Below are 8,906 nucleotides of genomic sequence, written 5' to 3'. Positions count from 1 at the left end.
TTTCTGGTTGATCTTGGTCTCCTACTTCTCCACTATGACAAATAAAAACCTGTATACCTTCACTTTTCAGATGAGTGTATTTTGCTATGGCTTTGCTTAAATCCTTCGCTAGGCTGGTTTGAAGTGGCTCCTATGCCTTCATTTTACCCAGAAGTCCTTAATGTCAATTTATATGGTATATGATGGTCTTATCCCTTTCAACAATTCTGAATATATTTACTTCATGCTTGATTCAGTATTTTGTTATTTATTTATTTGGTTTGTCAAGATAGGGTTTTGCTGTAACTCAGGCTAACCTGGAATTCACTATGTAGTCTCAGGGTGGTCTCTAACTCATGGTGACTCCTACCTTTCCCTCCCAAGTTTTGGGATTAACGGCATACACCATCACACCCAACCAGTATTTTTATTTTCTGACATTCATGGGAGGTACATATCAGTCTGTATTGTAAACCTTGCCCATGGTGAATGACCTGTGTGTTTTTGGTTTTGATTTTTGGTTTGCCTTGTTCTTTTGCCAAGGCTTGAGGTGAAGCATTAAATTGTTTACTTGTGAACTCTCTAATTTCTTTTTTTTTAAATATTTTTTTGTTCATTTTTTATTTATTTATTTGAGAGTGACAGACACAGAGAGAAAGACAGATAGAGGGAGAGGGAGAGAATGGGCGCGCCAGGGCTTCCAGCCACTGCAAACGAACTCCAGACACGTGCGCCCCCTTCTGCATCTGGCTAACATGGGACCTGGGGAACCGAGCCTCGAACTGGGGTCCTTAGGCTTCACAGGCAAGTGCTTAACCGCTAAGCCATCTCTCCAGCCCCTAATTTCTTAATATAGGGTCTTAGAGCTATAAATTTCCCTCTTTGGGCTGCTTTCATTGTGTCCTAAAGGTTTTGGTTTGTTGTATTCACAACATCATTTGATTCTATGAATTTATTGATTTCCTTTATGGTTTCTTCAATGACCCATTCATCATTCAATAGTGTACTGTTTGGTGTCCATGAATTTGTTTATTCTCTGTACAAACGGCATGGTTTTTAAATCCTTCTCTGCTTTTTGTTCTCAATTCTCACTATAAATCTGGCTAAAAGCAGCCAGCCATCACCAAACCACAGGCTGAATGCTGGTTTGCCTTGAAATTTTCTATCATATTAATTTATTTGCCATCTTTGACTAAAGCCATATTTATATAAACCCAGGGGGTGTGGACAAAAAACAGACAAGTAGTTTGCTTCTAGTTGATCTCTAGTCCAATTCCCAGTATATTTCCTTTCTCTCTTCTGAAACCTCAGTAGACAGTTTTCACTGTCTACATTCTTCCTACTGCCTCTTGAGGTAGGGTCTTACTCTATTCCAGGCTGACCTGGAACTCACTCTGTAGTCCCAGGCTGGCCTCGAACTCACAGGTTTCCTCCTACCTCTGCCACCCAAGTGCTGGGATTACAGGCATGCACTACCACACCTAGCTTCTTTATATCCTTATCTATATTCTGATCTCAACTCACCAGAATCACCCATTAAGAAGCAATGACCTGCCTGGTGTGGTGGCACATGCCTTTAATCCCAGTACTTGGGAGGCAGAAGTAGGAGGATCACACTGAGTTCCAGGGTACTATGAAACTACCAGGTCAGCCTGGGCTAGAGTGGGACCCTACTTCAAAAAACTAACCCCCACCAAAAAATAGATAATAAAAAAATAAAAGAATCAATGACCCCATTTCTTTGTACCCATTTTTCATCTTGTTTTTTTTGAGGCAAGCCCAACATACTGGCCTTTTTTGAGAGAGAGAGAGTGAGAAAGAGAGAGAAAGAATTGGCATGCTAGGGCCTCAGACCACTGTAATCGAATTCCAGATGCATGTGCCACCTTGTGCACACATGTGACCATGCACATGCATCACATTGTGCATCTTGCTTATGTGGGATCTGGGGAATTGAAAATGGGTCCTTAGGCTTCATAGGCAATCGTCTTAGCCACTAAGCCATCTCTCCAGCCCATGAACTTAAAAAATATTAATTTTTATTTATATTTGAGAGAGAAAGAGGCAAAGAGGGAGAGAGACACACACAGAGAAAGAGGTAGATAGAGAAAGAGAATGGGCATGTAAGGGCCTTCAGCCGTTGCAAGTGAACTCCAGAAGCTTGCACTACCTTGTGCAATTGGCTTATGTGGGTCCTAGGGAATCAAACCTGGGTCCTTAGGCTTTGCAGGCTAGCACCTTAACCACTAAGCCACCTCTCCAGACCCATGGCTTCTTTTATATATGAGAGATAGTGAGTGTGAGAGCAAGAGAGAGAGAGAGGGAGGGAGAGAATTGGTGTTCCAGGGCCTCCAGCTACTATAATCAAACTCCAGACACATGCACTACCTTCTGCGTACGTATGACCTTGTGAATGCATCACCTTGTGTGTATGGTTTATGTGATATCTGGGGAGTTGAACATGGGTCCTTAGGCTATGCAGGCAAGCACCTTAACCACTAAGCCATCTCTCCAGCCCCTCATCTTCATTTTCATTGCTGTGACAAAACACTGAGGAAGGTCTGGAGAGATGACTTAGTGATTAACGCACTTGCCTGGGAATCCTAAGGATTCAAGTTTGATTCTCCAGGTTCCAATGTAAACCAGACACATAAGGTGGCACAAGCATCTGGAGTTCATTTGCAGTGCCTGAGGCCCTGGCACGCCCATTCTCCTCTCTCTCTTGCTCTCTCATGAATAAATAAAAATAAAGTTTTTCAAAAAAAAACACCGAGGAAAATACTTAAAGGGAAAAAAGTGTTTTTGTGTATGTGGCTTGGATTTGTTTTGGCTCACTGTTTCAGAGGCTTTAGTCTAGTTTCTATGGTCCATTGTTTCTAGGCCCCTTTGTGATGAGGCAAAATGTCATAGCAGGGAGATGTGATTTCATACAATAGCCACATATCCCAATCATAAGGGGTCCTTTCCAGAATGACCTTTCACAGCACAAAGAAGTTGTTTGCTTTGTGTTCTTACTCAAAGATTGAGTCCCAGCCCTGGGTACTCATTGAAGTTTGCACAGAGGAATGTCATTCTGGATTTTTGATGGGCATCTGTGGCTTAGAACATGATGGCTATAGCTGGTGGGCCTTGAAGAGTGGTCATTCCTGAGCTCTGTGGGGCCTGTGGTTCTGTGGCCATATAACTCCATTCTTTGAAGAAACAAAGTTGATGCATTTAAATTTTTTTTTAAATCTTTATACTTATAAGAGAGGGAGAGGGATAGTTTGGGAGAGTGAAGACCTGTTGCTGCAGACAGTCTCCACATGCTTGCACCACTTTGTGTGTTTGGATTTATGTGGGTACTAAGGAATTGAAACTGAGCAACCAGGCACCTTAAATCACTGCACCATACCTTTAGCCCCATTTTTTATTATTTATTTTTTATGTATTTATTTATTTGAAAGAAAGAGGAAAAGACAGAAGGAGAGGGAGAGAATGGGCACACCAGGGCTTTTATCCTCTGCAAACAAATTTCAAACACATATGCTACCTTTTGCATCTGACTTACATGGTTCCTGGGAATTGAACCTGGGTCCTTTGGCTTTATAGGCAACCACCTTAATCACTGGGCCATGGGCAATGGGTGTGCCAGGGCCTCCAGCAACTGCAAATGAATTCCAGACATGTGCTCCCCCTTGTGCTTATGTGAGTCCTAGGGAATTGAGCCTTGAACCAGGGTCCTTAGGCTTCACAGGCAAGCAGTTAACCAGTAAGTCATCTCCCCAGCCCAAGTTCACACATCTTTTAAAAAATAGTTTATTTATTTGAGAGAGAAAGAGACAGAAACACACACAGAAAGAAAGGGAGATTATCATACCAGGGCTTCCAGCCTCTGCAAACTCCAACTACACGTGCCACTTTGTTCATCTGACCTTATGTGGGACTAGGGAATTGAATCCAGGGTTATCAGGCTTTGCAAACAAATGCCTTTAACCACTGAGCAGTCACAAAAGCCCAAGTTCACACATCTTTTTTTAAAAATTTTTATTAGCATTTTCCATGATTATAAAAAAATATCCCATGTTAATTCCCTTCCCCCCCCCCACTTTACCCTTTGAAATTCCATTATCCATCATATTACCTCCACATCACAATCATTGTACTTACATATATACAATATCAACCTATTAAGTATCAATCTCCCTTCCTTTATTTTCCCTTTGTGTCTCATTTTTAACTTCCTGGCCTCTGCTACTAAGTATTTTCATTCTCACACAGAAGCCCAGTCATCTGTAGCTAGGATCCACATATGAGAGAGAACATGTGGTGCTTGGCTTTCTGGGCCTGGGTTACCTCACTTAGTATAATCCTTTCCAGGTCCATCCGTTTTTCTGAAAATTTCATAACTTCATTTTTCTTTACCGCTGAGTAGAACTCCATTGTATAAATGTGCCACATCTTCATTATCCATTCATCTGTTGAGGGACATCTAGGCTGGTTCCATTTCCCAGCTATTATAAATTGAGCAGCAATAAACATGGTTGAGCATGTACTTCTAAGGAAATGAGATGAGTCCTTCGGATATATGCCTAGGAGTGCTATAGATGGGTCATATGGTAGATCAATCTTTAGCTGCTTTAGGAACCTCCACACTGTTTTCCACAATGGCTGGACCAGATTGCATTCCCACCAGCAGTGTAGAAGGGTTCCTCTTTTTCCACATCCCCGCCAACATTTATGATCATTTGTTTTCATGATGGTGGCCAATCTGACAGGAGTGAGATGGAATCTCAATGTAGTTTTAATCTGCATTTCCCTGATGACTAGTGACGTAGAACATTTTTTTAGATGCTTACATGCCATTCGTATTTCTTCCTTTGAGAATGCTCTATTTAGCTCCATAGCCCATTTTTTTTTTTTGTGGTATGAAAAGTTTGTTTATTTATGTATGTATGAGAGAGAGGGAGAAACGGAGAGGCAGATAGAGAATGGGCGCACCTAGGCCTCCAGTCACTGCAAACAAACTGCAGATGTATGCACCACCTTGTGCATCTTCCATAGCCCATTTTTTGATTGGCTTGTTTCATTCTTTATTATTTAACTTTTTGAGTTCTTTGTATATCCTAGATATTAATCCTCTATCAGATATATAGCTGGCGAATATTTTTTTCCCATTCTGTAGGTTGCCTCTTTGCTTTTTTCACTGTGTCCTTTGCAGTGCAAAATCTTTGTAATTTCATGAAGTCCCAGTGATTAATCTGTGATTTTATTGCCTGAGCAATTGGGGTTGTATTCAGAAAGTCTTTGCAAAGACCAATATGTTGAAGGGTTTCCCCTACTTTTTCCTCTAGCAGTTTCAGAGTTTCAGGTCTGATGTTAAGGTCTTTAACCAATTTGGAGTTAATTCTTGTGCATGGCGAGAGAAGAATCTATTTTCTTTTTTTTTTAAGAGTTTTTTTTTTAATTTTTTATTTATTTATTATTTATTTGAGAGCGACAGACACAGAGAGAAAGACAGATAGAGGGAGAGAGAGAGAATGGGCGTGCCAGGGCCTCCAGCCTCTGCAAACGAACTCCAGATGCGTGTGCCCCCTTGTGCGTCTGGCTAATGTGGGACCTGGGGAACCAAGCCTCGAACCGGGGTCCTTAGGCTTCACAGGCAAGCACTCAACCGCTAAGCCATCTCTCCAGCCCAAGAATCTATTTTCATCCTTCTGCATATGTATATCCAGTTTTCCCAACACCATTTGCTGAAGAGGCTGTCTTTTCTCCAATGAGTATTTTTGGCATTTTTATCAAATATCAGGTGGCTATAGCTACTTGGGCTTACATCTGGGTCCTCTATTCTGTTCCACTGATCTACATGTCTGTTTTTGTGCCAGTACCATGCTGTTTTTGTTACTATGGCTCTGTACTATAGGTTAAAATCAGGTATGGTGATACCACCAGCCTCATTTTTGTTGCTCAGTATTATTTTAGATATTCGAGGTTTTTTGTGATTCCAAATGAATTTTTGGATTGTTTTTTCTATTTCCATAAAGAAAGCCTTTGTAATTTTGATAGGGATTGCATTAAATGTGTAGAATGCTTTAGGTAAGATTGCCATTTTCACAATATTGATTCTTCCAATCCAGGAACAAGGGATGTTTCTCCACTTTCTAATGTCTTCTGCAATTTCTCGCTTGAGTGATTTAAAGTTCTCATTGTAGAGATTCTTTACTTCCTTGGTTAGGTTTATTTCAAGATACTTTATTTTTTTTGATGCAATTGTGAATGGGAGTGATTCTCTGATTTCATTCTCTGTGTGTTTGTTATTAGCATATATGAAGGCTACTGATTTCTGTGTATTTATTTTGTATCCTGCTACATTGCTGTAGGTTTTGATCAGCTCTAACAGTTTGCTAGTAGAGTCTTTAGGGTCCTTTATGTATAGAATCATGTCATCTGCAAATAATGATAACTTGATCTCTTCCTTTCCAATTTGTATCCCTTTTATGTGTGTCTCTTGCCTTATTGCTATGGCTAAGACTTCCAAAACTATATTAAATAAAAGTGGGGACAGTGGACACCCTTGTCTTGTTCCTGATTTTAGTGGAAAAGCTTATAGTTTTTCCCCATTTAGTAATATGTTGGCTGTAGGCTTGTCATAAATAGCTTTTATTATATTGAGATATGTTCCTTCTTTTCCCAGTCTCTGTAGGACTTTTATCATGAAGGGATGTTGGATTTTGTCAAATGCTTTCTCTGTGTCCAATGAGATGATCATGTGATTTTTGTCCTTCAACCCATTTATGTAATGTATTACATTTATAGATTTGCGTATATTGAACCATCCCTGCATCTCTGGGATAAAGCCTACTTGGTCAGGGTGAATGATCTTTTTGATATACTCTTGTATTCTGTTTGCCAATATTTTGTTGAGAATTTTTGCATCTATGTTCATGAGGGAGATTGTTCTGTAATTTTCTTTTTTTATTCTATCTTTGCCTGGTTTTGGTATCAGGGTGATGCTGGCCTCATAGAAGGAGTTTGGTAGAATTCCTTCTTTTTCTATTTCCTGGAAAAGTTTAAGAAGCAATGGTGTTAGCTCTTCCTTAAAGGTCTGGTAAAATTCAGCAGTGAATCCATCTGGGCCTGGGCTTTTTTTAGTTGGGAGATTATTGATAACTGTTTGGATCTCCATGTTTGTTATAGGTCTATTTAAGTGACTAATCTCATTTTGATTTAATTTAGGTAGGTCGTATAAATCAAGGAAATCATCCATTTCTTTCAGACTTTCATACTTTGTGGAATATATGCTTTTATAGTAAGTCCCTATGATTTTTTGAATTTCTCTGGAATCTGTTGTGGATGTTACCTTTTTCATCTCTGATTTTATTAATTTGTGTCTCTTCTCTCTTTCTTTTGGTCAGATTTGCTAAGGGTTTATCAATCTTGTTTATCCTTTCAAAGAACCAACTCTTTGTTTCATTAATTCTATGGATTTTTTTTTTGTTTCTATTTCATTAATTTCTGCCCTAATCTTTATTATTTCTTCCCACCTACTGATTTTTGGTTTGCTTTGTTCTTCTTTTTCCAAGGCTTTAAGGTGAAGCATTAGGTCGTTTACTTGTGACCTTTCTAATTTATTTTTATTTTTTTAAATTTTTTTTTGTTCATTATTTATTTATTTATTTGAGAGCGACAGACACAGAGAGAAAGATAGAGGGAGAGAGAAAGAATGGGTGTGCCAGGGCTTCCAGCCACTGCAGATAAAATCCAGATGCGTGAGCCCCCTTGTGCATCTGGCTAACGTGGGACCTGGGGAACCGAGCCTTGAACCGGGGTCCTTAGGCTTCACAGGCAAGCGCTTAACCGCTAAGCCATCTCTCCGGCCCCTAATTCCTTAATATAGGCATTTAAGGCTATAAATTTACCCCTTAGGCCTGCCTTCATTGTGTCCCAGAGATTTTGATATGTTGTGTTCTCATTATCATTTGACTCTAAAAATTCTTTGATTTCCTTCTTTATTTCTTCATTGACCCATTCATCGTTTAGTAGTGTATTGTTTAGTTTCCATGATTTTGTGTATGCTCTATAGCCTTTCTTGCTACTGATTTGTAGTTTAATTCCATTGTGGTCAGATAGAATGCAAGGAATGATTTCAATTTTCCTGAATTTGTTAAGATTTGCTCTGTGTCCTAATATATGGTCTATTTTAGAGAATGTTCCATGTGCTGCTGAAAAGAATGTATATTCTGCAGCCTTTGCATGAAATGTCCTGTATATATCTGTTAGGTCCATTCCTTCTATGACCTCATTTAGTCCAGATGCCTCTCTGTTTATTTTTTCCTGGGATGACCTGTCAATTGATGAGAGTGGGGTGTTAAAGTCACCCACCACCACTATGTTTGGTGTTATCTGTGACCTTAGTTCTAATAATGTTTGTTTGACGAATTTGGGAGCCTCCATGTTAGGTGCATATATGTTTAGGATTGTAATGTCCTGCTGTTGGAGTGTGCCCTTAATATAAAGTGACCTTTCTTATCTTTCTTGAATAACGTTGTAGCTGGGTGTGGTGGCACACGCCTTTAATCCCAGCACTCGGGAGGCAGAGGTAGGAGGATCGCCGTGAGTTCGAGGCCACCCTGAGACTACAGAGTTAATTCCAGGTCAGCCTGAACCAGAGTGAGACCCTACCTCGAAAAACCAAAAAACAAAACAAAACAAAACAAATAACGTTGTACTAAAGTCTACCTTGTCAGATATTAGGATAGCAACCCCTGCTTGTTTTCTAGGTCCAGTTGCTTGAAACACCATCTTCCAACCTTTCACCCTAAGATAATGTCTATCCTTTGTATAAAGGTGAGTTTCTTGGAGACAACAAATTGTAGGATCCTGCTTTTTAATCCAATCTGCAAACCGATGTCTTTTCGTTGGGGCATTGAGGCCGTTGATATTAAGAG

The sequence above is a fragment of the Jaculus jaculus genome, chromosome 11 (assembly GCF_020740685.1).
Source record: "Jaculus jaculus isolate mJacJac1 chromosome 11, mJacJac1.mat.Y.cur, whole genome shotgun sequence".
Lineage (NCBI taxonomy): Eukaryota > Metazoa > Chordata > Mammalia > Rodentia > Dipodidae > Jaculus > Jaculus jaculus.
Note: the sequence above shows the minus strand (reverse complement) of the source record.